The sequence below is a fragment of the Triplophysa rosa genome, linkage group LG2 (assembly GCF_024868665.1).
Source record: "Triplophysa rosa linkage group LG2, Trosa_1v2, whole genome shotgun sequence".
In the NCBI taxonomy this organism is placed as follows: Eukaryota; Metazoa; Chordata; class Actinopteri; order Cypriniformes; family Nemacheilidae; genus Triplophysa; species Triplophysa rosa.
In genome coordinates, this window is record NC_079891.1 from 955,121 (window position 1) to 981,943 (window position 26,823).

The 26,823-nt window shown below is 41.1% G+C and overlaps 1 protein-coding gene across 1 annotated transcript in view; it reads left to right on the forward strand.

Moving 5' to 3' along the window:
* Positions 1 to 26,823, forward strand: part of brinp1 (bone morphogenetic protein/retinoic acid inducible neural-specific 1) — an 84,785-nt gene that overhangs the window by 25,601 nt on the left and 32,361 nt on the right. The window lies entirely within an intron of this gene.

The following is a 26,823-nucleotide window of genomic DNA, read 5'->3' on the forward strand; positions in this document are numbered from 1 at the left end:
TGAACAGGGCAGAAACGTGTCAGATGATGATCGTGTTTATATTTGATTAAACATGACATTAGCATGTTTTAAAGGAGTGATGTGTCATACTAGAGAAATGAGAGTTGTCAGGAAACACACTGAAGGTAGAGAGAGAGACTTTATACTCATTTAAATGCTACACGTGTGATGTCTGGGATATATTTTAATGTGTGAATATATTCTTTCCTGATAGAATATCTTTCAGTACCTGTCAGCATCACAGACAGTAACATAAATCACCTCCTGCTTTCTCTCTCTCTCTCTCTCTCATCATACAATCAGCAGCTCGCGTGTGTTTCTATGTGAAAAATACCTTGAAAAACATTAAAGTGCTGTGTAGATGCCATTTTCAGCCTTTACAGATGCACTAAGCATCACTCCTTGCGATGCGAGACATCAATCCCACAATGCAATATGGGCAGATCGGTTTATTATAATCATTTTGAAAAGCGGTATACAGATTCATCAAAATATCAATTTGACCCATTGTTTGTGTGCGATGTGCATATTTATGCTTATGTCAGAGCGGATGATTTAAAGGGATCTTTAAATCATCCAAAGAGATCTTGCCCCCATTGACTCCCATAGTAGGAAAAATCACTTCATCATTTTTTTGTTCTGTTGAACACAAAAGAAGATATTTTGAAGAATGTAATACAGCAAACAGTTCTGGGGCACTTTTGACTACCATTGTGTTTTTCCAACCATGGGAGTCAATGGGGGGCAAAATCTGTTTGGTTAAAAGCATTCTTCCAAATATCTTTCTCTGTGTTCATCACAACAAAGACATTTATACAAATATAGAACAACTCGAAGGTGAATAAATGATGACATAATTATACATTTTTGGGTGAAGTATCCCTTTAACATCATTCCCTTAAAAGGTACCACGTCAGATACGTAAGATAAGATAAGATAAGAGCGGATAAGAGCTTCAGTATGCAGCACACGTGGCTTTAGATCAGAATGTAAATACAATGTGTTGATCATGACCAGTATAATGTGAGTCTCTGATCTTCAGCTGTTTCTGAATGTGATGAGAGTTCAGCCGGACGGGTTCCTATTCAGACATGAAGGATGAGAAACATAATAATCACATCTTCATTTACAGACACTTTTATGAGCATAATTACAGCAGTTTCAGCTCTACAACCCAAACACTGACCGTTCAGTTTTCTCTGACCAAGTGCTCACACATTCATTACCGAGACACTCAACCATCTCTCTTTCTCTCTCTGTCTCTGTCTCAATTTTAATTTCAAGGTACTTTATTGGCATGATTACGTGTTCTTACAATATTGCCAAAGCATTGAACATATAACAAAAGACATACGTTAAGACATACATTAGAGTCAAATTAAAAGGTGCTAGGTAAGAGATAAAATATAGAATGAAATATAAAATAAAGCATATGTAAATAAACAAATGAAATATATAAAATAAAAATATCTGTATCAAATGTACATTTCAGGCAGAAACATGAGAATGGAATAAAAGTAAACAGTGTATATGCTTTCTCTCTCTCTCACTCTCTCTCTCTCCTCATTCCATTTCCTGTTTCTTGTGTGATTCACTGAGGCATGCTCTAAACGCAGTGAGCTGCCGACCCACAGCAGACAGCCTTCTAAATCATCACATGCTCTCTGCAGAAGCTGCCTGATAACACATACCTGCATTCTGTCCAAAAGAAAAGAGAAATCCTCCTACATGACAAATACTGCAGTGCACTTTAACGTTTATATAATATATTATAATCATTATACTACAGAAAAGTACTCTAGTATATTAATTTCTACTACAGCAAGATTAAAAAACACTGTTGCAGTTTATTATAGTACCAGAGCCGTTATGACACTCGCATAGAAGTAAAGGTCTGTGCACATACAGTCCGAAATTTTCGTATGCGTTTTTTCGTGTTTGGCGCTCGTTTGTACGGTGTCTCTGAAATAAAAAAAACGCCTCTCAAAATGCTTGCTACGGATGCGAAAAACGCAGAAAATCTCATCGGAAGAGATGAAAATATCGGAAGCAGTGTGTAAATGTGATTAACACAATGTGAGGTCGTATTTATTTTTTAACGTATGGAAATTTCGGACGCAAATTTCGGACTCATTGTGCAATGGGCTTAACTCGTGTCACGGAGCGAACGATAGATCCAAACACTGCACTGAAGCCCATTCATTTCAGTGTCTCGCAAAGGCATTTGCTGTACAGTTGGTGAAATAAAGGCATGTTTATACATTTTGAAAGTGAAGTGACCTATAAGTCAGATATGGTGACCCATACCCGAAATGTGACCTCTGCATTTAACCCATCCAGAGAGTAGTGAACACACGCACAGCAAGTGGTGACCACACGTACACCCGGAGCAGTGGGCAGCTATCACTGGAGCAAGTAGGGGTCAGGTGCCTTGCTCAAGGACACCTCAGTCGTTACCCCCCGGCCCTGAGGATCCAACCAGCAACCTTCTGGTCACGAGTCCCACTCTCTAACCATTAGACATCGACGGCTCTGGAAATAACTTTAGGTGCCTACAGTATTTTAACATGGATAACACTGTACTATACTTTAGTATTTTCTATATTAAAAGACAGTAGTATATTAGTTTATAGGAGTATAGTATGTTACAGTACTACACTGTATTCTGTGATATATTAACTGAGGTAAATGGATAAACTGTAGTAAACAACTCTCGTGATGAACTCCAGCAGGAAACAGAACACAAATAAGTGAAAAAAGAAAAAAACGTATATTTTTACTACATTACAGCTCAAATACACGAGTGTTTAGAAATGTTGTAACAGAGCACTGCAGTAGACACTAAAGCATACTACAGTATGTAGGATTATATAAGGCAATCCCAGAATGCATTGCCACAAGTGAAATGGAAAAATGTAGCATGCAAGTGAAATGTATATGGTATATTGAATAATTCAGACGCTGGAGTGATGTGCTGAGCGTTCAGAATCAGACCCATATGACATTCGTTTGAGTTCAGACGCTGACTGAGAAGAAATCTACTATCCTCTGATTTCCATCATCCATTACACACAAAAAACAGATGTGTGACCAAAGACACGAGTGAAATGAGATCAGCATATGAGAGAAATGTGGAGGCAAAGCAAAGCATTCTGTGCGTGTTTGTACGCATATAAAACATTCTTGATGAGAGAAAGTCCTGCTGAGAAAACCATCTGTACCGCTGAAGACTTGCTGAGGTTTGGAAGAAAATCTGAGGTGCCGTCGAGTGCTTACACAGCATTCTCTCTCTCTCTCTCTCTCGCCCGCTCGCAACGTCTACTTTTAACAGATCTGGTGGTGAGAATGAGCGTCTGTTCTCCAGACCCGCTCTCGTCTACACATTCACCGTGATTGTCAGCGAATGTGCCGGCGTTTCTGACACTGTTGTCAAGCGACGGCTTTAAAGTGTCTGAAGAACTGAGACCACGCGTGTGCGTGTGTTCTGGAGGGAATGTGTGACGTGTCAGAACATCATTCTCTATATTAGTCTCTATATCCTCAAGTCTCTTCGCATAGTAAATCTCCTCAGATTTGACCGACACGTTCAGCCCGAGCGAGCGACAGACGCACGTCATCTGGGTTTCATCTGAACACTTCGGCTCGGTTTTATTTCTCTTGCATGCGTTTGTGTTTGTTTTCTTTTGTCTCTTTCCTCTCCGTCCATCCTGCTCGGTGTTTGACTTCTCCAGTCTTTTATCTTTTTGACTCTACAGACTGGTATATTGTTAGTCGGGGTGTATGTTTCTCCTGCGCTGTGCGATGTAGATCAGTAATCCCACTGCGTTTGACTCTTCGTGGACTGCAGACTGAGCACGCTGGGGTTTTTGTCTGTCACGTGCTTAAAGGGATATTCCACAGGCAAAATTAAATGTCCCCGTGTTTTACTCGCCCTCAAGGCATCCTGACTGAATATGGTTTTCTTCTTGAAGAATAATGCAGTCAGAGTTATAACACCACGTATCATTTTATTTCCAAGCAGTAGAATGAGAGTGAATGGGCATCGACTTTTTGAAGCTCCAAAAAGTGCATCGATCAAAGAGCTGCACAACACGGCTCCGTGGTCTTAACAAATGTCAACTGAAGTTCTGAGGTGTTTTGAGTGACTGAGTTCAGTGTTTGACATATGAGTTGTTTCAACAAAATGAATCGGTTCAAATGAGTCATTACATCGCGAATCGGACATTAGCGGACAGTGACGCGCTGTTGGTTATTTACAGCTGTTAGGACATGGCAAAAGATAGAAGTTAACAAGAAAACACTTCATTGGATAGAATTTTTCCTTTATGTCGGCTGCATGTGCGGAACACTTGTCAGGGAAGAAAAGACAACATGTTTAAATTTGAGCACATTCACACCCAGCTGTCATTCAAGTAAAAATATTCTCAAAATGCACCAAGTGAAACATTGATTCTGACTTCCGACCTTGCTTTTGATTAACGTGTGAAGGAGAGAGACCGATGTGTTCGACTTCATTAAACGCTGCGCAGAACGATCGGAATAAGACATCAATGTTCAGTAAGAGAGTTTTAAAAGCATATGGAGCACTCCGTCCCGCGTTCGGTCTGCGCAACACCGAATGAAGCGAAACACACACTTTAGTTTGGAGACAGAGGGAGTGCACGAGCTCTCTGCTCGCTCTTTCCTGCACTAATCACAAGCGCGTCATTCACCACTCATAAATCACGTTAAATAAATCTCTTCAAACTCGCACCAATGCGACCCTGTGAAATGTTTCCTCGCTCATTATAAAAAACGATCGCATTTACACGCATTTAGGTCGCAGTCGAGAGCCCTGTGTATGCGAGTCTTTCTTCAGAGGAACACAACAGAAGATATTTTGAGAAATGTGTCAGTGGTTTTGTGTTCATACATTGGAAGTCAATGGAGTTCAGTGTTGTTTGATGATCAACATTCTTCAAAATATCTTCTTTAGTGTTCTGAAGATGAAGGAAACTCATACAGGTCTGACATGACATGAGCAAATAAAGACGTAAGTTTCATTTCCGGTCAAACTGTCCCTGCAGTAATATAACACAATCTTCTCTTTGTAGCGTGATCTATCCACCTGTAAATGAATGTTTACATTTATAATTCACCCAAATATATTAAAATGCTCCCAAGGTCGAAAAGTAATTATTTGTTTACGACACGTGTCATACTTTCAATGAAATCTTCATTGATATAGTGCTGGAAATGCGTTCAGCGCCAGGCAGAGACGTGGGCATATTGGCACGGCAACGCGGTGGCTGCGCGTGTTCCCCGACAGAAGGAAGCATCACATTTAGCCGTCAATGCAAGATATCACCTTGCTTGTGACAAGACAATTAAATCCCGCATCAATACTGAGTGGAATTCAGTGCGCTTCTCATTAAAAATGTAATCAGAAAATCTGCAGTCACATCTGTCTGACATCTGCAGGGCTGTCACGGGAGCCGGGAAGCCTCATCCATCACCTGTCAGGAATCTGAAGAAAACACGCATTTTTGTCTGTTTACAGCTGGAGTTCATGATGCGTGGAGTCTCGAGTTAGTCCGTCTGTCACATCCTCGTCTGTGTGTTGAATCACGTCATCGGATATCATTCAGAACACGTCCCGTCATGACAAATATCTCATGTCCAGCAGGATATTCTCAATATGATTCTTGGTTCAGTACGGGACACTCGACGGCTCACAGAACGTAAGATAGATGTGTGTTTATTAGAAAACATGATGACAACTACAGCTTAAGGAAGTGTTGGTGTTCTTGGCGCATTTGATAATGTTATGCAAATAACTAAAGTGTCTTATTTTCACTGCCGATACATCAAAGTTGTGTAATAAAAAAAGAAGAAGCTACAAAAGAATCGTCCAATAACACAGCCAATGTAAATTGGATGTTAACGTGTCCTACATGTACAACCTCTAACATCACATCGACACGCGATCATGACGTGAGCGTCCTGTACCCGTAAAGAACTGAGAGAACCTATAGAACATGACTCAGATTCACTTCTCTTCGCTGGCTCCGTTGGCATGAGTTCAGATGTGTTGGAGAACCATGAAAGGAATTACAGCCGAATGATCATTTATCTGCAGGATTAATGGCTTCTACAAACGCCTGACTTTTAATGTGATAGTGCTCCATTATTGTATTGAATGACTAAAGACTTTCCTGAACTACAAGCACTTATATAGTCCCACAGCTTCATTTCATTCGAATTCACTTTCTTCTTCTTGCTACAGTACATGGTCACATTAAAACTTCTCTGCAAATACATTTCATCTTAGAATGAATTCATTGGTTTACCAGACGTTGTATCACAAAAGTGTTCTTACATTTTTAACTACACTTGAAAAAAATCCGTAAAAATAGGGTACAATATACTGTATTAATATGAAGGAATTTTCTGTACTCATTTTTACAGTTGTTTTACCTGTATTTTACATTTTGCACTGCATTAAATTGCATTTAGCATTAACGGAAATGTCCGTAAAAGAAAGGAAAATATACTGGTAATTTTCTGCCAGTACTTTATCTGTTTTTTACGGGATTTCTTTTTTACAGTGTATGCAAGGAATCATTGACGACAGTCCGGTGAACTCTTTGAAAGTAATGCACACCCCGCAAGAATTTCTTACGCATCTCATCTGAAGCTGTTGCTTGAGCCAGCATATGCAGTTATCCCAGAGCGAGAGGAAGACAGACAGCGCGCGCGTTTAAAGCCAAGTATCTACTGTATATTTGATTTGTTTTCGTCGTATTACACACCCCTGTCATATAAGAAAAGTGACACAGGGATTTCTGCGCCAGCTGCGGTTGTCTCAGTGGCATATAAAGCTTGCTGCTGTGTTTAAAGTCCCGTTTACCCATTCCACAGACCAATTTAAGCTGTTGTTTTTGTCATTTTCATGTGTCTTGGGTTTTATCTTTAACCCGCTGATTGTGTCATGTAGTTTGCCGTGACCTTTGATATATGCTCAAGTTTTTCGTCTGAACAGTCCTGTACAGCGCTGTCGCCATTGTTGTTGAAATGTTCATGCTGTCCATAAATGTTCATAGTTATTTCTTCTCAGACAATGGAAGTGACCTGTCATTTTGTGTGGTGTTAGATCTTTATTCTGTGTTGGACAGTAGGCTACAGTGTAAACCTTATTCAGTTAAACTTGGCGCATGACATGGAACTATAAGATCTGGAACTACTTCATCGGTGTGTGCGTTTAACTGAAAAATAATGCACACCCGTGGAACGTTCATCAGCCAATCAGAATGAAGCATTCAACAGCCCCGTGGTATAAGATAATGTAAACAAATAGTGAAAGAAACATTATTCATTGTGACATGCATTCAGCCAAATAATTTGCTGATAATAAAGTTGATTTAAATTAAGTGTACCGTTGCCATGGAGACAACAGCATCGGTGATATGAGACATGTAAGTAAATGTCAAGATAAATGTCAGGTGTGAACAATATATGACTTGTCAGAGAAGTGGTCACGCTGATGTTGATTCATGTGTTTTTATAGAGTAAGTGTGAGGTTTTTCTTTATTTTGACAGCGGGTGATATTCCTCAGAGGGTTTTTTGTCGTTTTGAACGATATATGGTCACTGATGCTCATTTGTCGAGGCTTTAACACGTTTCCATCACTCACTCTCTCTCTCTCTCTCTCTCTCTCTCTCTCTCGCACACACACACGCACGCACGCACGCACACACACACACACACAGATTCTTCTCTGTATTTATGGACGTGATGTAATGTGAATATGCGATTTCATGCCAAATCAGATCCCTACACTCTAATATATAAATCATTATTATAGGCTTTCAAAGAACAAACACATCTTTCACACAGAGTTGTCAAATTCTGATCATTTGTAAGAAAGTAATCTCTTATGTATGTGTATTATTAGAGATAAGTTTAGCAAAATGAGGTCATATGACTTTCTTTTTTCATCAGAACACAAAAGAAGATATTTTGAAGAATGTTGATGATCAAACAACACAGAACCCCATTGACTTCCATTTTATGAACACAAAACCACTGAGACATTTCTCAAACTATCTTCTTTTGTGTTCCACTGAAGAAAGAATCACATAGAGATTTCCAACCACATGAGGGGAATAAATAAAAATGATTTTGGCTAACCTGTTCCTTTAGATCAGCCATTTTCTGCAGAAAATAATGTCTTACTTCATATTTTTTAAGTGCAAATACTTAGATTTACTTAGAATACTAGAAGATTAACTTGAGAAGCAAAATGGCATTAGGAATAAACCCAAATTAAAAAAAAGATCAAACTTTTAAGCATGAATTAATTGCCAATTAGGTAAGAAAAATAAATCAGGTTTTTAATTGAATTCAACTAATTTTTCTTACCTTGATTTTTTTTCTTGTTTTAAGCATAAACTTGATTTTGTGTGTTACTGGCTATGGTTTCAATATAGTCGCGTCAAATTTAAAACATCGGTGTGTGGATGTATTTTATGATTATTCGGAGCCGTGATGAATATAGAAATATGAATGAAAATGCCTCGGCGACGGTGGCGGTTGTTTCTGTGTGAATATAAGGAGCAGAGACTGTATGAGCAAAAGATGCTATGAAAGTGCAGTCTCCCACCTTTTGCTCTTTGTGTTCTGTGATGGAGAGAAAGTCATCGGGTCTGAAACAACCTGAGGGCGTGAAAATGACTTTTTACTTTTCGGGCTGAACTACTTCTGTAAAGCTCTGTGTAGCTGTTGCTGAACTGAGGGTTTGGTTGCAAGCGGGACTTTATCACACCAGACGTGTTGTTGTGTACAGAATCAGAGCACCTCCCCGGGAGCGTCTCTACAGAGTGAGATTAAACGCTAGCTTAATGCCGGACAATAGCCGCCCGGTCAGCAACAAGCAAATCTGCACGTCTCTAATGACCCGAGCGGACCGCCTCATTCTGTGAGCCGGGGGGCTGCTGTTACAATGTTCAGCTTAGCCAGAAAGGTCACGATCACTTTGAGAAAGATGAAGAATCGCGTATCTACAATTACTGGCCCAAAGGCGCCTTAGCAGAGAATAATTAAATGGCTTTAGTTCAGTAATCTGTTTTGACACACCACTGTTGACTGCTCACTTGTGCTAAACTCGCCCCATGAGAACCATTACATGCTGGAGGTTCAGCCGCGATGGGTTCAGCTCACAGTGTTTGAATTTTACTAAGTTTCGCTGCATTGCAGGCGTATCGAGATACTGGCAAATAAAAAACACACAAGAAGTTTACGAAATTCAGAACTGCCCCCAGTGGCCAAAGCGGGAACTACCCTAATAAAAGATTACAGCACAACGGATATTAATGTTGTCTCTTTAAATGTCACAAGCAGGAAATCTGAAGGGATGTGACGTCAAAGGCACAGTGAGACAGCTTCAGTCACACAAAACTCAAGCAGACCAGCCGACCTGAAGAAAGCGATTCAGATCAGCGAAATGAAATTCTGTCACTTTTAATCCTCCTCACTTCCAGGAATTACTCTCAACACTACATGTGCGGGATTTAATCTTCACATAAAAACACTTTATGAAGCATGTTAAAGAATTAAAGTTAATCTCCTCTGAGCTCCGTGACATGACACACAAAATCATTTCCACTGTCCATCCGTTTATGAAAACATAACGAAAGACTACAGACGCAATGGAAGTGTTTGGGGAAAATGTAACCGTTCTGAAAGTGTAACTACAAACAATCAGATGTGTTGAACTGAGATCAAAACACTGTCATAATGCAAACGTGATCCTGGAAAATTTCTTTGGGTTTAATTTCTCTAAATTCATCATTTTTATCTTTTGATTTAGGATCGAACTAAAAGCAGAACAGTTTGTGTGGGATTCATCATGTTTGTATATGTTCTTCAGATCACCTGTTGCTTTAGAAAGGAGTTTGGAGGGCGTCCGGCGACGCTTCAGTTCTCATTGTTCTTCCATCGCTGCTTTACAGCCTGTGGATGAGAAATCCAATATAAATGCAAATCTGTCTGTTAATGCACTTTAAAGTCTGCAAGCGTCTAATGTAATCAAAGCAAAAAATGACCATTTTTATGCTAAATTAAAATATTTATGAGAGTGGCAATCTGTGCGTTGATCAGGTGCGAGAAAGACTCGGTTAGACTAACACAACTATCAATATATGAAGAGAGTTTGTGCTGTAGACACATGAGAGAAGCGTTTATAAGAGCTGCAGAGCGCAAAGTGAGCTCCAGGAACACAATGATATGACTCTTTTAAATGGATTAATGTGGTAACAATCCTCATCTACTGTATGTTTGGAGTGTAAATCTTGCTGGCTGGAGTAACTGTGAAATCTCATGCTAAGAATGAATAGCATACAATCTACAATACGAACAGTAATGGGAAACTGGAGTTTAGTTAATAATTAAAATAGGTCATTATGAGAGAGATCTCACTCATATTACCCATGTCCCCATTTGCCCTCTGAGAGGAGGCCTGTGAAAGAAAGACTGGAAAGAAAGAGCCAAGGACACCTGTGAGCGTGTAGGAAAGGCGTGTGAGTGGAGGCCTAGAGGCAGAGGGGACCTGTAAGCAGTGGCCTGTGTCAGGAGGAGAGGAGGCCTGTGAGAGAAGAGGAGGCCTGTGAGAGGAGGAGCCTGTGAGAGGAGGAGCCTGTGAGAGAAGAGGAGGCCTGTGAGAGAAGAGGAGGCCTGTGAGAGGAGGAGCCTGTAAGAAGAGGCCTGTGAGAGGAAGATAGGAGGCCCGTGAGAGGAGGAGGCTCGTGAGAGAAAGAGAGGAGGCCTGTGAGAGGAGTAGGCCCGTGAGAACAGGCCTGTGAGAGGAGGAGGCTCGTGAGAGGAAGAGAGGAGGCCTGTGAGAGGAGGAGGCCCGTGAGAGGAGGAGGCTCGTGAGAGGAAGAGAGGAGGCCCGTGAGAGGAGGCCTGTAAGAGGAGGAGGCCCGTGAGAGGAGGAGGCTCGTGAGAGGAAGAGAGGAGGCCCGTGAGAGGAGGCCTGTAAGAGGAGGAGGCCCGTGAGAGGAGTAGGCCCACGAGAAGAGGCCTGTGAGAGGAGGAGGCCCATGAGAGGAGGAGGCCCATGAGAGGAGGAGGCTCATGAGAGGAGGAGACTCGTGAGAGGAAGAGAGGAGGCCTGTGAGAGGAGGCCTGCGAGAGGAGGAGGCCCGTGAAAGGAGAAGAGAAGGCCTGTGAGAGGAGAAGGCTCGAGAGGGAGGAGGCTCGAGAGAGAGGAGGCCTGTGAGCCTGTAGAAAAGGCCTGTGAGAGGAGAAGAGAAGGCCTGTGAGAGGAGGAGGCTCGAGAGGGAGGAGGCCTGTGAGCCTGTAGAAAAGGCCCGTGAGAGGAGAAGAGAAGGCCTGTGAGAGGAGGAGGCTCGAGAGGGAGGAGGCCTGTGAGCCTGTAGAAAAGGCCTGTGAGAGGAGAAGAGAAGGCCTGTGAGAGGAGGAGGCTCGAGAGGGAGGAGGCCTGTGAGCCTGTAGAAAAGGCCTGTGAGAGGAGAAGAGAAGGCCTGTGAGAGGAGGAGGCTCGAGAGGGAGGAGGCCTGTGAGCCTGTAGAAAAGGCCTGTGAGAGGAGAAGAGAAGGCCTGTGAGAGGAGGAGGCTCGAGAGGGAGGAGGCCTGTGAGCCTGTAGAAAAGGCCTGTGAGAGGAGAAGAGAAGGCCTGTGAGAGGAGGAGGCTCGAGAGGGAGGAGGCCTGTGAGCCTGTAGAAAAGGCCTGTGAGAGGAGAAGAGAAGGCCTGTGAGAGGAGGAGGCTCGAGAGGGAGGAGGCCTGTGAGCCTGTAGAAAAGGCCTGTGAGAGGAGAAGAGAAGGCCTGTGAGAGGAGGAGGCTCGAGAGGGAGGAGGCCTGTGAGCCTGTAGAAAAGGCCTGTGAGAGGAGAAGAGAAGGCCTGTGAGAGGAGGAGGCTCGAGAGGGAGGAGGCCTGTGAGCCTGTAGAAAAGGCCTGTGAGAGGAGAAGAGAAGGCCTGTGAGAGGAGGAGGCTCGAGAGGGAGGAGGCCTGTGAGCCTGTAGAAAAGGCCTGTGAGAGGAGAAGAGAAGGCCTGTGAGAGGAGGAGGCTCGAGAGGGAGGAGGCCTGTGAGCCTGTAGAAAAGGCCTGTGAGAGGAGTCCCATAAGTGGAGGTCTGTTAGCGGAGGTTTCTTTCATGATGTCTCATGCTTTGCTGTAATAACTGTTTCCAGAAATAAACTGGTGCGAGAGGTGCAGACTGTCACTTGACTTCTGTATGAAAGCAGTATATAATGACATGTGAAATAATGATCATGTTCATGGCTCTGCGTTCAGTTGTGCAGATGTGAGGTGATTCGGTTACGATCATCAGCCACGTTTTTTGTATCCGCAAGTGCAATTTACAGCATTTTTTAAAACCGTTCATGCTAATTTGTATCTTCAATGCACTTTAATGCTAAAGGCCAGATGACTAAAAAATAAAAAAAATATTTCTCTGTGACGATTCACATCTTACAAGTGTTAAGGAGTGAATAACAGAATCAGCCTATAAAGCTCTCTCTCTCTAGCCAGGTTTCCATTACAGATTTGCGCAAAATTTAAGCGATGTTTTCTAAATGTCAATTAAAACAATATCGCGGAATCACTGCATTTCCATTAAATTATGTTATGCGATTAAAGTGTATCTTGAGTCTTCTCACGATAAGTCATTCTGGCCGTACTTCTTCTTTGTATGTTTTCTGGCAGGGTGCAAAAAAAACTACTGTGATGAAAGAGTGAAGAGAAAAGTCTATTTCTCTATAATGACTTATATATTCTCATATGACCTCACTGTTCCTAATAAATCTCCATACTGCACTCACTCGTTTTCCTGCATTTCAGCATCATATAAGATATTTCTTCATGTGAATTCCTTACATCCTATCTTTCCAAAAGTTCTGACAAAACATACCGCGAATGGTCATGTGACCTTTTTATACGCCACGTGACAAAAAGTGTTTCCATTGCAGTTTTGCGAAATATGCGTTTATGGTATTGCCTGAAAAAACACATCATACGAGCGCGAAACTTTTTTGCGATACATGAGAGTTTTTCCATTGGCCGTATTTTCAATGCGCTATTTCAATTTGTGCACTTTGAAGAGTAATGGAAACCTGGCTTCGCTCTCTCTCTCACGTACACACACAGTCATTTAAATGAACTGGTACAAAAACAGATTTAATTGATTCATTCCCTCTTGGCATCGTAGGCCTTATTTGTCCCGAGGTTTCAATTCAGTTAATCTATGTTTTTTAATTTCATTTGTTTTATTATTGTGTACATTTATTTTGCTCAAATCTATTTCTGTCACACTAACTGAGTTTCTCATTTTTGTGCTAGATTAATGACTGCAGAAACATGGTTAACCCCGTGTGCTGTTCTGTTTTAAAAAAAAAATAGGCAATTCATTGTTTTCTTAAACCTCAAACATTTATATTTATTCAAAATCAACATGTTTTTTCACCCATATCATAGATTTTGCTCTTTTGATTTATCAGAGATATTTGCCATATACAGTATGCTGTCTGTATTGCTTGTAATTTGTGAGAAAACATCTGTAAAGTATTTTTTCATAGGGCCTACATTTTTACGGCTGTATAGATTTAAAAACTGAACAATGCTAAACAAAAACATCAACACCATACAAAGGTTAAATATAAACAAACATATTCATTATTTTATTGCTTCCTTTGCTGTATTTAAAGTCCCAGTGAAATAAAAAATGACAATGCCTATTTTTTCATGACATATTGCAGCGTTTATTGTAAATAGTTGATCAATGTGTGTCATTCTCTTTTTTAAATTTGTGTGCCCTCATAATCTTCAGTTAAAATCTGAAAATGCACTTCCATCCTGCAATGACTATCCATCTTAGATGAGGTATGTTAGACGGGCTGGGCGGAGCATCCGTTAACTCCTCCCCTTCAACTGTCAGTCTGCTGCCAGTTCCATTTCAGAATGCAACAGCTGTTTTTATACATCCAATCAAATCGAAGAGAAAGACGAAAGCCACGCCCACTGTTTTTCTCATTCAAAATTCCATTTCACTTTAAAGTCCCCGTGAACCGGAAGTTGCGATCGTTTTTACTTCCGTATTTTGACGCATTTCCGAGCAAAATGGAATTTCTAATGAGAAAAATAGTGGGCGTGGCTTTCGTCTTTCTCTGCGATTTGATTGGATGTATAAAACAGCCGTTGCATTTTGAAATGAAACTGGCAGCAGACTGACAGGGACTTTAAAGACATTCAAAAATGAAAACTGATTGTTGAACACAATCTCATTTCTTAAAGGGGTCATATGGCGTGAACACGTGTTTTTCTGTGTCTTTGGTGTGTTATAAGTTGCTCATGCATGTATTAGACGCGTATGATTGCAGAAATGAAAGTGTGGGAACAAAAGAGTCATTCTATGTAAAAGCGAACGCTCACCCAGACCTGCCTGAAACACCTCGTGTAGCCACACCCCCACACATCTACATCAGTTGGTGGTCTGATTTGACTAAGACCGCCCAAATGTAGACGCAAGTAAGGTGGGCGTACCTGTCAGTACAATTGAAGAGGAACCTGATGTTCACATTTCGTCACATTTCCCTCACATGCTTGCAGTATTCCACCAATCACTACACACTGGTGAACTGGCCAATCACAGCACACCTCGTGTTTTTCAAACAAACACGGTTTCTTGTCAGAAGACATTTAATTCACGAGACTCATTTCTCGTGGATGTTTGTGATTTTTGAAGCTTTGACTCCAATGTAATAAGAAAACAGGATGGTTGTTTGTGTTCAACCCAAGAACGTCTTATACTGCATCATTCAAGCAAAATACAAATTCTGTCATAAATGATATCTAAGTATTTTAGTTTTCAGGCTTCTTGTATTTGTAAGCTATTTGTAATTTACAGTTTACCTGCCTCATATAGCAAACTGCTGTTCATTCTATTCTCTTAAATCGTTCTCCTGGCCCAGATTTTCAATGCTCGGTTTCAAGTGCGGAGCAAAGCCGATATTCTGCCGGCTAAATGAAAACGTCCAGATATCGATCTGATACAGGGACACAATGGCTTCACGTGACGGGCTGATATATTCAGAGTCGCGGCGGAGGGTGGACGCCTATCTCAGGCTTTTGTTTTAAGTCGGAGACAAATCTTTTGTGCGAGTGTGTGTGTGTGGATGATCCTGCAGTAATGAGATGGAGCAGAGGTGCTTGATTCAGATGCAGCAGATAGAGGCGGCTGTGAGGAGAATGTGTAATGGACAGACACACTTTCACGTGGAATGGCTCGAGACGGGCTAGACAGCAAGACTGAAAGGTCGCAGTCAAGGTGAGATGTAATCAGAGAGACTTTCTGTCTGTCTAACACGCAGTGAGCATGAGAAGCGCCCTAATCAGTGTGCAACACTCCCCCTCGCTCTCACATCTGGTCAACATCATCAGAGAATAATAAAAACTTCATTTAAGCCTCTTCACCTTTTCATGAGACACAATAACAGAATGAAAGTCAGTCGGTCACCTTACAGAAAAATCACAGGAATATCACGTGTCACGTGATTACGACATCAGCAGATGGATTTAAAAATCACTTTATAATAAAGTTTCATTCATTACCATCAGCAAATGGACTAGATACTATCATGAACGACCAATCATCAATATATCATATTTGTTAATGCAAGTTAATAATATTTCAACTTTACTAATGTAACAAACACAGCTTTTGATTTTAAAAAGTGAACGTTGAACATTATCCAAGAATAATAATTGCTGTAGAAGTGTCGTTCATTGTTAGGTCATGCTAACTAATGTTAACACCAAATCCGTCTGAAAAAATTCACTCTTAAAAGGAAATTTTATATAATTAATAAAAGGCTATCTGTCATGACAGCACACGTTATTATCACGTATACTGACAGCATTGAGTTTTATGATCTCGAGACGGCGTGTGAATATTTCATTTCACGCAGAACCTGCAACCCACCGCTGTCTCACAGCGAGAAATCAACAACATCTGATTCAGGGAGCCAAATGATGTCACACTGCTCTCGAACCCCAGATAATCATCCGGCACGATGGGATTAGTTAATTACCGTCAGGAAGAGCTGGCAATTAGTGGAGAAATGGAGCTGGAAGACGTGTCAGGGTTAAGCACTGCCTAAACCACTGAGTGGGCTGATACTGCGGTCTCCGGGGAGTTTATTCACAGCACTTCTGCAAAAAAAAGAAAAAAGGAAAGAAACACGCTCTGAAAAGGGTGCCGCTGAAGAAACCATTGTTTTTTAATCACTAAATCTGGAAGAGCTGTGAATCGTTGGCTCTTTAGAATTAAAGTCGGGAGATGTTAGGAGAGGAAAATGCCTTTTAACATTATTCACACAACAGTAGTTGTGTTTGCTGTTCAAGTCTGGTTTAAGGTCTTAAAGGTGCAGTGAAATAGGACCACAATTTTAACCCGAGCTTTTGTTATATAAGAGGGAATTGTATTCTTGGGAACATCCTGTAAGTGTCAGACCTGAAAACGCCCTTGTTACTGAAATAACAACTGTTATTGACACCAGGCTCAGCGAACGACAGGTCCAGGAAACACCGCCTCCACAGAAGAATATCAATGACTACTCCTCTAGCCCCGCCCACTGGTTCGCGCATGACAGTACTGAACACAAGCTGCACGGAACCAGATAGAGCGAGTGTAAGCATCATGCCGTTAAAGATCGCATGTGTGCTTGAAGTTCATTTTTAAAGACGTTCCAGCTCAAGTGGGGAAAACATTGAGCGTTTGTTCGCTTCATTTCTCAGAGGATTCCTTGAACAAGTCTTTGCAGAGAGACTCAAATAAAAAAGCAGTGCTGTGCCGTCAATATTGGATCCGATAGGAATGGCGCAGCAATCTTACGTGAGTAAAACATATTTGCACTATGCGTCACTATTGCTTTGTTAGAGATCGCTTGATGTGCCCTGATAGTATTACCTGGGGACCTCTGGTCATTTGTAATAATTGTAATCGGCGTCTCTGTGATTTGGCGGGCTCATATATCATTTTTCAAGGTTTTATCCACCGTTTGCGAATAATGGAGGCTGTTTTGAAGTGTTTCTGGTGCTGGGTCATTTTGGCCGGGAGTCTACCGTTTGTTTGTTTATCATGAAAACTATAACATTTGAGACCCGTGATCGCGGTGATCTTCTGTCCGGTTCGCGGGTCTTAAATGCTGACATGTACGGTCATATATCACTAAACACCATACAACTATAGGCTATACAAACTATACGCAAAGCCTTGCCATCACATCCGGGAAATAAGTCCGTAAATTTGAGTAAAATCACGTTACGTAACGTTACGTGTCTAACCAAATTCACAGAAGGCTCCAACTAAGTCAACTACGCAAGCTGCTATCCAATCATAGCAGTGGGCGTTTACTTCCAAGTCTTCTATGCGGCCCGCCCTTAAAAACCGAGCGTTTCTCCAGCCGGCCTCAAAACCAGGGTAGAAAATAGCCTATTACTTATTGATTTTGATGTTTTCGAATGTAAAAACCACGCAAATGTCATAAGTAGACCTCAGACAATAGTATAAAACAATAAAAACGGCCAGTTCACTGCACCTTTAAAGGTTGATATTAATCACGGCCTGCTCTGTCTCTGCAATAACATGAACCATGAATCAAGTGGAGCACTCAGATGGGCAAAGGTGGGCTTTTATCCCTACATTTTACATTTATTCAATACTGCACAATAGAAGATTATATACCTTTTTGGTTAAAAATAAAAATCAGTTGTTGAGAAAGAACAAAGTCTGAGGTTCACAAGGGGAAGCTTATCATAATTTATCTTTTGAGCTGTACGACTTTACAGAAAACTCCATTTTGATGTCATTTGACTTACATAAAGTAACATGCAGTTTTCTGTTTCAAACAGATGCTAAACTAACAGATTGCAGCATTACTGACTTTCTGACTTTCAGAGTTAAATAAATGATGTTTTTATTGAAGATTCTTCTTAACTGTGAAACTCTTTTCAGATCTGAAGAGTTGAATTGATTATGGCTTTTCTTTCTGTTTTTCTTCTCGCCTCCACACAAGCTTGTTTGAGGATTATTATTTCACGTAATTGTGTCCAGAATAGAAGAGGTGCATGAGCAGATGTGTTTGTGTGGATGAGGAGACCAGCGGCTCTGGCTTTATAACAGCTCATATGCTGTGGAATAGAGCGGCGTGATGTGTTCTGAACTTTAGTTTTATATGCTCATTAAAAGTAATGTAGTGCTGTGTTATGGCTGTTTTTGAAGCTATAACATGTCAAGCTCATATATATTACTTTAGCCCGCACACTGTTGTACACCAAATCATGCTCAAATCCAACAATGACAATTATGATTGTATTTGGAATGACCCATGAAATCTAAAGAGAGTCTCATGACCAAACTTATAATTTTTTATATTTTAAAAAAGCGTTAGCAGGCTCATTCAGAGATTTTAGTCTACGATGAGGTTAAATATGAACGCTTTACCTCATGAATAATTTCCTCAGCTGCTGGTTTAATGTGTTTTCAGAACATCTTGAGCTGCTCGTGCTTCCTGCAGAATGACGTCATCATCACGTCTGTGTTAATGGATACATCAACACATGACAACAGTAATCCTCACAACTGCGGGAAAGTGCCGTGGAGCGTTTGGTGAATGCGCAAATCACATTCCGAGTGGGGGCCTGATGAGTAGACTCGCTGTCACGTGACGTAGAGTTCCCACTGAGGTGTCACGTGTCAGGCGCATTTTTCTTGTCATTCCGAGAAACCGCATGAGAATTAAGCCGACTGTCACAGAAACCATAGTTTGACCATGGCATTTTACTACATATAATCAAAATGATTACTACTTTTACTACAATAAAACCAAGGTACAATTTCGTAAGGGTGAACAAGCCGCCGACTACGCACGTGCGTTCGCGCCTGCGTGAGCGTGACGGAGACGGAAACATTCTTCATTCATTAGCTGCGTTCAAAACACCTCGGAATTGGGATATTTCTCACCACAAACGCGGAAGTAACATTACAAGTATTTAGAAACATTAAAACATTACATGACAAAACATTACTAATCATTTAGTTGCATCAAAACATTACAAGTATATCTTAACATTAAAAGAGCACAGTTCCATAAATTATTTCCGGGTTTGAGTGGGAACTATCGAATGTCCGAGAGCACGTGAAGGCAGTGTCTACACCGGACGCGACATGACAACCTGGGTTTGTCGCGTCTCGCCGCATCCAGTGTGGACACAATTTAAAATTATAATGGGTTCTAATGCGTTTCTATTGTCTTTTGTCGTGTCGTGTCGCGTCGCGCCGGTCGCGTCCGGTGTAGACACGGTAGTACGACAGTCTTGTGGCAACTGTGTGGAAAACACCGCGAAAACAAGAATGACGGACTCTCTGATTGTTTCAGATGAAAAATCTGAAGTGAGGGGAAATGATGACGGGCTGAGGTCGGGGCTTTGGCGCTGTAAGTTGCCTTGGAAACATGCGGTGAGTGATTGCGGTTGCTTTGATGTTCTGCGTGATTTTAGCGCGCTGCGTCGTGGTTGCCTTGTTCTGGGAGGTTTGTTATGTTGCTGTGCTGTTATTTATGTTTTGAGTTGTTGTCATCTTGAACGAGCGAGTTCGTGGCCAGAGGTCTGAATGTAAGTGTATTGAGATTTGTTTTTGTAAGCTTAGAGATTTCTCTTTGACAAGCTGCGCACCCACGTGACAAAATACTTGCGTATATTACAGTAAGCTGTTGTAAACTGCAGTATGCAAACGTGTTCTCAATCATAGTAAACTGTACTGTAGTATACTTGAGTATAGTATTAAAATCACTATATATCTGAGAATTTTACCTCAGATTAATATGTGTATACTCGGGTATTTTTCACGTGGATGATGTATAGTAGAGTCGTACTTTTATGGTGTTGTTGTGTTAAATAAAATAAATCAGAAGATTAAACAGAAAACATGCTTCTGAGAATCTGTTCCATACTGTGGATTCTTTTTTTAAATATCTTTAAAAATCTGATATATTTGAATAAATGGAGGAAACATCAATTGTCTAGTTCTTCACTTCTGTCCACCACTGTACACTTTAGAGTTAAGAACGCCCTCAAACACAGCCCTTGAATTGATGTTAAAACTATCAGAAATCGTATTGAAAGTGAGTTTTTTTTCCAGATGAGACAGAACCGAGTGAATTCTAAATGACTTTTACATTGACAGAAATACATGAATTTTCCTCTTTCGACTGTTCCATCAGGACAGCATGCACAGGATTGTTGGATGTCACATTTATTCTGGCTTCAGAAATCATCCAGATGAAAGCATCTTATTAGACGAGTGGTTACACAAACATTGGATTCGCACGTGCCTTGATGGCTTTCTACCCACATTTCCTCAGAGGTGCAATTTGTCAGGTTTCTATTTTACCCACATCGGCCTTAAAAATGAATTGAAACACATTTCCTTACCTTTCCATCACATTTAAATACCCCCCTCTCTTCTGGAGCAGCAGAGCAGGTTCTGTGGCATTTAAAAATGGCCTGTGTCGTTTCTTTTCCATTAAGCCACAATATAAAGAAAATCTCTTTTGCGCACCCGTCTGCACTTTCCCGGGTCCCGGCTGCGTTTGAGCAGGATGAAAATGAGGCTAGAAAGCATGTCACGAAAATAATGCATTGATTTTCAGACCTGCTTTCACAGCGGCTGTACTGTATGTTTAAGGGCCGTGGATGGTGCGCTTGGCCTGTATTTGTGCCGGAGTGATTTATCATATGGCTTTAGTTTGACCAGACCGATGATTATGAAACGCTGCACTTTAAATCTCTGCTTCCAGGGGATCTTTAAATGTGCCAGAAGAAGGAAGCGACAAGAGAACCTTGAATGGAGTCAAGCAGGGAAAATGCTGCTGCGCGCGTCGGTTTTTCTCTGCTGTTGACTGCTGGCTCTGGCTGAGCGGGTCGAGAGATGAAAAGCGTTTGTGTCGTTCATTGCTTTGATTCACAGAGAACACACGTACTGATCAAATGTATAGCGTAAACGCACTGTAAATTGCTTTAATGGCTGCAGAACTAAACAGAATGAAAATATCACAAGTGTGCATTTCACCACGATTGAGTCAAAAGATTAAGCGGATGCAGATATCACACGTGTGAATGTTCATGTCTGTGTAAGATGATCAACAATCAGAAAGATTGCACTAGATCTGTTACACTAGTTTAAATCCATTCACAGACGTGAAGCATTAACATAACACATTGTCAATGTGTTTACATTTTATTACTTTTTTTTGAATGCAGCCCTAACTGATTTGGATAAAACTGTGAATGCCAAATGCATGGAAATCTGTGAATGTTTGTACAAAATGAGTGAAATAGATCAACATGTTTTATAACATTTAAAGCACTTTGTATAAAAACAACACTGGACCTCCTGTTCAGGTTTTTTAAAGACATTACAAACATTAAAACAAAATACGACCAAACATTTACAAGTAAATCAAAATGTTATAACAAAATCTTTAACACTAAATGATGTAAAATGAACAGGAAGTGCTGCAAAGTATTTGATATGTGCTGCATTGTGATTTTTATTTATGGTGCTTTGTTACTAATGGCCGAGATATTTACCGTGAAGTGAAAGTGAAAGTGACCTATTAGTCAGATATGGTGACCCATACCCGAAATGTGACCTCTGCATTTAACCCATCCAGAGAGTAGTGAACACACGCACAAGTGGTGACCACACATACACCCGGAGCAGTGGGCAGCTATCACTGGAGCAAGTAGGGGTCAGGTGCCTTGCTCAAGGATGCCTCAGTCGTTACCCCCCGGCCCTGAGGATCAAACCAGCAACCTTCTGGTCACAAGTCCCACTCTCTAACCATTAGGCCACGACGGCCCTCATATGACTCATATGACCATATACTCTACCGGCAGCAGACTTGTGTTTTTAAGGTGTCGTCTGCGTCTGTCTGCATGTGAATGAGCTCATGTTGTCATCAAAGTTCTGAAAGTTTCTGTAGCTTAGTTTCAATAAATGTGAATAGAGGAGGTTTTAGTTGCAAAATTATCGTCATGCAGTGCATGTACGTTTTCTTTAGTCATGCATTGAAAATCCATGGGGATACATTTAAGGTTTTTAAAACCTGCTTGTTAGAAACGTCTTTCAAAGATAATTGGCTCCTCTGGATCTCCTGAATGCTTTCAATGGAGATGTTTTGTGAAGTTTTGTTTAATTGTAATCCATCAACGGTTGAACACAATTTTTTGGCGTTTGAACAATATTCGACTAATGAGTCTGAAATCGGCAGGGATTCCTGAGCCCGTTCGCACAAAACTGTCAGTGAAACGGACATAAATGATGTTCCAGGAGGCTGTCAACAGAAGAAAAACAGCTTCTTTTTGTCCTTTGTGGACTGAAACATGGCTCTGTCAGGAGAAGTCATTGAGAAAAGCCATTCCACACGCTGGATTATCTGAACATGGCCTCTTTTAATGTCACCCATTTTTTAGAGAAAATGAATTTCGCTGTGAAATTGCTTTGTGGTTCAGGTGGAGTATATATAGGTGTGTTGTGCACTTTATCAGCGACAGATCGTGATTAGATGCCTGCAGGATCTCTCTCCACAACTCATCCTTTGTGATCCGTGGAAAGGTCAAGTGTGGCTTTTTCCCGGCTAACCTACAGCAGCTCTTACAGTTTCTCAATCCTCCATGTTATTTGTTCGCACCGCTGCCGAGCTGCTAGAAATATCTGCCGCAATAAAAACATGAATCACAACACCTTATTAAGATCAAATAAAAATACAGCCGCGGGCATCCCGCAATGAGACCAGAAGTGTTGAGCACCATTTCTACTGATTTGTTGAAGGTCTTGCGTGAAATGTTCACTACACTAAAATGTGTATGTTTGCGTCTGTGCGGATATGAGCTTCATGTCACTGAAGCATGTCATCTTTGTAGAATCTCAGTGTTGTGTAGCGTGCATTAGCATAGCTGTGCTCGTTTTCATTCTTCCAGGTCACTTAAGGACATTGAAGTAGGGCAGCACGATTCATCGCTAAATATCGTGTAAATCGAACCGTCTAGTATATTGTTTATATTGTAATATCGCGATGGTTTGGATGATGTTTATGAGCAGCTTGTCTGTAAAGCGCGGCTTTTTGAGCAGTAGGAAGTGCTGCCCGTCTGAAATCACGATGAGATCGAGTCGCTTATAACGTGCATTTGAAAAAGCAACACCCGTCAAACATCATCAACATAAATATACTTTATTATCATGAAAATACCTGAGAAGGCTTGAAAAACAGTTATAGGACGATCTCCATAAGCATTTGCTGGAACTACGGGTGCATGTCAATCAGCTCCTGAGGTGGTGAGTCAGAATATGGTGGGCACGGGGAAGGACCCTGGTTCACTTCACATTGGGACACGGATGACTTATTTTCCGGTGACATGACTGCTTAAGCGCGTTGGGATACTTCACCGCTGGTATTAATTAACAATCGGCAAAATGAACATCTCTCTGACTTTATTTATTTAATAATGGTTGAAATACAAATGAGAAACACCTTCATTATTCTGTTACATATCAGTGCAGAAATTTGGTCGATTATTAAATTCAGCTGTTAAGTAGGTCGTGTTCCCTGTCTGTCTAGCAACGTGTGTTTATACATAAATTACAATAAGCGTGTCTTTTCAAAAGTTGTGTCGCCTTTCATGAAGGTTGTTGTGTTGGCTCCTGCGATTTCAGTTAAACGGCTTCAAATAACGTTACGTGATGGGACACAGTGAGGTTTTGCGGTGCAATGTGGGAGTTTTTAGGGAATGAAAGTTCCAGTGCACTGGAAGGATTATGAGATTAAAATGGCCGACTCCCTGACCAGTGCCCTGACTACTAATCAAGGGAACTGATTGAGACGCACCCTACGTGTGGCGCTGCGCTTCTTCTGCGGCGCTTATTTTCACCCTCTGGCTTTCAGACGCAGAACTGCGCAAAAACAATCCCAGTTAATCACCTAATGGCGTGCGGCTGACTAAAGATTTATCATGCAGCCCTCATTTGAAGGTCGCAGAGCTTCACAGAGAGTTTGTTAAAGTTTGTATAAAGCATACTCTAACATATATTATAACATAATCTCATTGCAGTTTGTAAATTTACATTTACATCTGCTTTTGCCGTGGTGACGACCTAAATGAATATGTTTGGGTGTAGACAAAATACAAGTCTGTTCCGCTCGGTTTCATCATGTGAATCAGTGTGGAGTGAGATTCAGTCTCTCTTCAGATAGAAGTGTGCATGTGGAGCGACTGTGTTTGATTTCTGTGAACAGACGGCTTTGGCTGTAAATGTTCAGGACAGATTCTACTGTTCTCTCCGGAAGAGCACACGGGGGAATTGACTCGTGACAGGAGGCCTGTACCCACTCACTGTGATTTCTGCTCAGATATTTACACAACAGCAAACAAACAAACAAACAAACAAACAAACAAACGCGCTTTTGCGTTCTTCATCCTCGTTAAAGAAGACAAGGTTTGACTGGTATCTGTAGTTTTGTTGTGTCTACATTATAAAAAGACACACAGAACTCTATATACAACCTGTCTGAAAACTTTATTTAAAACTTTAAAATGTCAGATTTATTAAATGTGTTTGAAAAAAAAAGAAAAGCATGTGATCTGTAGAAATACAGGTGTTTTAGTTGATAAATACAAAGTTCAAACTATTGTAGTAGTTACAAATATAAAATTATTGGTTACTACATTTTTTTTGTAGTTATAATCAGAAAGGTTTTTTTTTGTTTTTGTTTTAATGGGTTTATAGTGAGGGTTAGGTTTTATTTGTTTCTTTTTAATAATTATAATGCCTCAATCTTACATTGCTTTATTACAAAATTTTTAATTTGATTTAAATCCGATCATTTAATGGGTTTCGGTCCACACACATTTTGGCAGATTGAGGCTAAAATACACTCAGATTTTGCTCAGATTTTCAGTCGGGACTTGTTGCAGAAAGTCTGCAGATTTGATCAGTTGGTGTGTTTCTGTCTGAAACTTTCAAAAAGTCTGCAAGTGTGTGATGTCCAGTTTAAAAATCTGTTCAGATTTTAAAAGTCTTGTAGTGTTTTCCAGCCATTAGTTGTACACGTATGGGCGGTTGACAAATAAACGGTCCTATAGTATAGTGTGACGGTAAAAAATGAAAAACAAACTATTCAAAATCTACGATTTTATAATATAAAACACCATAAGAGAGACTTATCTTCATTCTTATTTTTTTCTACATTTTAGCCGTCAAACTATCGGTACGTGTGGTTTATTTGTTAACTACCCAAACATTAAAAACACCGTTAACACGCATCGCACACTTAAATTGTATGATAATGTGTTGTGTTTGTGTGTGAGTTTGCGCTGGTGGTGTGGGTAATTTGTTATCACGGGAGGTGTTGACAGAGGTCATTAAATCTGCAGTGGAGCTGAGAAATAATGCAGTGAATCACATCACAACTTCTGCTAATCTGAGCATACGGCCATATGGCTCTGTGGTGACGGCCAAAGCCGAGAGGAGATATGTTCACAATAAACTGATTTTGTCGTCTGACTGTCGGTTGTGTTCAGAACAGTTCTGTTGTGATATCCTGTACAATATCACAGCAGAAAAACATAATAACATGATATTTAGATATGAATGAATTTAGCATGAATGCCTGTGAGATTGGACGGAGTCCGGAGACGTGAGCTCTGTGTGACAGGACCAGCCTTGTGACCCGCCGACCCGCAGAACAACAGTCTCCACAGCGGAGAGATCGAGCCGTGCTGATCGGCTCCGGGAGAATTGAAGTAAGTAATAGGTCAATTTGAGGGCCGGCGGCGGAGCCTTTCACAGAGAAATCACTGCATCAAACTCAGGATTTCAGGAGCGAACGAGAAAGACGCTGGACTCTTCCACATGCATCAGAGCAGATGAATGTAAAGTTGAATTCCCCTGAAATGATGGAGCTTTGTGGAGTGCTTGATAAAGTGAGCTTTATTTTAATGGCCGTGTTTATGTAGCGTGAAGTATTTATTAATATGAAAGAAAATGTCATCAGTGTTGAGGTCTGTGTAGTTGCTGTTGGTTCATTTCCTCGTCTCACTGTGGTGTCATGTGCTCAGAGATGTGTTTGCTCCTCCGGTGATTTCATGTGGAGTTTTAATATGTCTCATTATCTGGCCTACTTTACCTTGAGATTTGTTGATGCAGAACTAGACACAATGCAATTTGCATATATTTGTTGGCGTTCCCTTGACGTGCAGTAATTACGGGCTCTTAGAATGATTTCCAAACGCTTCGACACTTGACTTCCACACAGCTGAAGGATCGTGGTGTTTTCCACCATAAGGTCTACTCATAGTTTATTCTCAGGACAAACGTGCTCATCTTGGTTCATGATGCGTCTGAATCAGAGGATGTCAGTCAGGCCCAGCGAGGGTCCGTCTCACGCAGGTAGATTTAATTGTACGTGGCTGCCCGGAGCTTCCAGCTGCCAGCCGGGTGATGCTTTTATTGCAGTACCGACCCTAAAGCCCTCGAAACCGCCAGCCGTGCTGCAACTGATTTATCTCGCTGAAAATTTCCAGAAGAGGAATAACCGTAGGCCCAAACTTCCCACTAACCTCGTAAGATATGACGGCCCTCCAGTTTCATTTCTACTCTAAGAGTCATCTCAACAATTTCATGAAAAATAATTTACTAAAAGTAGTAGGAGTATTTCTTCTGCATGATAAAGGCCGAAGTGTAGTTCCCTTTATGCCACAGGCTT